The sequence below is a fragment of the Prunus dulcis genome, unplaced genomic scaffold (assembly GCF_902201215.1).
Source record: "Prunus dulcis unplaced genomic scaffold, ALMONDv2, whole genome shotgun sequence".
NCBI lineage: Eukaryota > Viridiplantae > Streptophyta > Magnoliopsida > Rosales > Rosaceae > Prunus > Prunus dulcis.
The window spans coordinates 23,373-26,145 of record NW_023010277.1 but is presented as its reverse complement, the minus strand read 5'-3'; the positions used below and the strand labels follow the sequence as shown (position 1 = coordinate 26,145).

The 2,773-nt window shown below is 35.9% G+C and overlaps 1 long non-coding RNA gene across 2 annotated transcripts; it reads left to right on the top strand.

The window, feature by feature from the left end:
* The first annotated feature begins 1,192 nt into the window (after nucleotides 1-1,192).
* On the top strand, nucleotides 1,193-2,669 carry LOC117613351. Of its 2 annotated transcripts, none has more exons than XR_004583721.1 (5): nucleotides 1,193-1,357; nucleotides 1,440-1,493; nucleotides 1,907-2,011; nucleotides 2,143-2,229; nucleotides 2,401-2,669. It is a non-coding gene; the product is annotated as an uncharacterized LOC117613351 (long non-coding RNA). The 2 variants fall into 2 exon arrangements; XR_004583720.1 differs by having other exon boundaries at nucleotides 1,194-1,357; nucleotides 1,440-1,651.
* The last annotated feature ends 104 nt before the right edge of the window (nucleotides 2,670-2,773 follow it).

The window sequence follows — 2,773 nt, the reverse complement described above, 5'->3', positions numbered from 1 at the left end:
AACAAGTTGGGTTTTTGTAGCTTGAATTGGAGTATAATTTAGGTTCGCTTTTTGCATGTGAGTGTTTTAATGGATTGGATGTTCTACCTGTATGTTTGTCAAATCTCAATCATGTTTTTGAGATGAGTTGTGCAGTAGTGTTGGTTGAAATTAATATGTTATTTATTCATTGAAAGCATATTGTTTCCCGACGGTGAGTATTTGATCAAATTATAATTTGTTGCAGTTTTGTCTTGACAATTTATGTTTCTTTCTCTTTTTCTTTTCAAGTTGTACAAGGAGAAGAAAAGCCGCACAACTCGTTTCCCTGTGAAGAACAAATTTGAGGTTAACAGTTACACAATGTGTTTTAGCTGGGTTTGATGGGTTTGATTTTGTTTGGGGGGTAATGCTTGATTTTTATCATTGTGATAATTGTGATGATGGGATGGATATGGAGCTTAATTTTGCTACTGGTTTGGCCAATTTTGGATTTTGGTTTTTCTTACTTTAAAACAAAAATTGTTTCTTCACTAAGTGTAGTTCAATCTGATAAAACTGACAATGCAAAATGTTTCACAAATGTTTAATTTCATAATGGGTAATTTCAAACTTTTGTGAATGAGGTCTGCATTGGAATTGTAATTAATCAAGCCTTGTGTTTGATATACTCATCACAGGTAGGAAGCTTTTTTTTTTATTTTAAATTTCGGGTATCCATCCCATTTATGAACTTCCGCCATAAGTAATTAGGTTAATGAATCTAAACTTCATGCCTTTGAATATTCATCCCGTAAAATCTGTGTACTTTTGTTGCAGTGAGTTCTGTAGCATGGTAAGGAAGATTTTTATCTATACAATAGAGGAAATCAAGAGGTTGTCACCCAAGATAAAATTTACACTCAATGAAGAGGTCAAACCAGGAAAGCCAGATTCTGAAGCAGCAATCAACATCGAAGACCAGTCATCCATTGTGGGACCTGCATACTGATCTGCCCCGTTGTCTCTAGCTATATAATGAAAAATTGGAAAAAAAATTGGAAAATGGAACTTGATTGTCACATGAGATTCTGTCTGCTAGGATGATGCTATCTATGACAAAGTACACGTGCTGGAAGAATTGGTTGAGTTTCCCTGCATGCTGAGATGGAGGGGGGCAGTGGCCTGTAATGCACATGCAATCTGGAGAGTCACTACTCGTGACAGGGTTTGGATGTTATGGTTATTGGTTGTCTAGTTTTGCCAAGAGGATCTCATAGTGCTTGCTTGTTTGGGCGAATTGAGTCAGTAGTAGTCCTACTGGAGCAGCTCAAGTCCTCTGATTTTATTGATCAACAAGAATACGATGCCTGCAAAATGAAATAAAGGAGCTTTTCTGGTAATGAACTTTACTTTTGGACACACAAATGCGCAATGAACTTTACTGTCTTTGATGACATTTTGTGTTATTTGTTTGATAGGAAGGTGATGCTGCTGTTGCCGTCGCTGAGGAGGTGAAGAAGAACAACCATGTAGTAAGAAAGTTGGAGAGAAGAAGAACAACCATGTAGTAAGAAAGTTGGAGAAGTGTCAACAGATTTGCACCCTTGACCAACATTTGGAAGAGCAATTTGGTGGTGGTCGTCTATTGGCTTGTATCTCATCACGACCTGGACAGTGGCTGTGCTGATGGGTATGCGACTTTATTTGCCTATGTTTGTTTCTAGTCAGCAGATTTGTCATAGGCATATTAGTGTAGTTACCTTATTGCAAGGGCTGAAATCTGGATGATATCAGCTTCTTTTTATTGTTGTTTTAAAGTGAGGTATGTATGGGTCTTATGAAATTTTTACAGAAATATATTGGAGGGTAAATAATTTTATTTTAGTTTTTTATTCCCAAATGATACCCAAAACATGTAAGCTTCACACTATGTTAATTTCTGCAGGATGGGAAAACATTGGACAATGAGTTGGAGGTTGTTGAGGGAATGAAGCTAGACAGGGGCTACATATCCCCTTATTTCATTACCAACCAGAACAATCAGAAATGTGTAAGTTTTAGTTTGACTCAGCGATAACTATGTCTTGAAACTGTTAGAGGGCTGCTTGTTAAAGTTAGCAGCACCTCAAGTCCCTTTTTGCTTGATGATGATTATCTTCAAACTTGTGTATGTGCTGATAGGAATTGGAAAATCCTCTAATCATAATCCATGAGAAGAAAATCTCAAGTATTAATGATGTGGTTAAAGTATTGGAGTTGGTTTTGCAGGTTAGCATTTCTCTGGTTAGGTTCACTAGTTTCTTCGTTTTTACTATGAATTGGTTGACAAACTTTTGCTCCTTTTCAGAAGCAAAGGTCTTTGCATTTTGTTATATATTTCAGAACCAAAGTTATAAAAGAAAATGGTTTTCCTCTTTGTTAATTGAGAATCATCTGCAGTTATGATTTCAGATCTGTAGATAACCTGTTGTTGCTGATATTGCTACACGGGAGGAGAACAGAACAAGTTGGAAAATGTGCAAGAAGGGAGAGCTAACTCATACAACGAAGAACAAATTGATGAAGTTAAGATCAAATTAGTAGAATTTGTGAGCTCTCCATTATTTATAATTATAGGTAGGAAGTATGTATGTAATAGAGCAAAGATTGGTTGACTATGTAATAACAATTGAATTGTCAAGTTTTATGAAAGAAATAATTTTTGCTTATCGGGATAGTATTGTTAGGGTTCGGTGGCGATTTATTTTCCATGTCTAAATTGTAGTCTGTAATGGATGTGTGTGTATTGTATGTAGATTGACTTAATATTGTG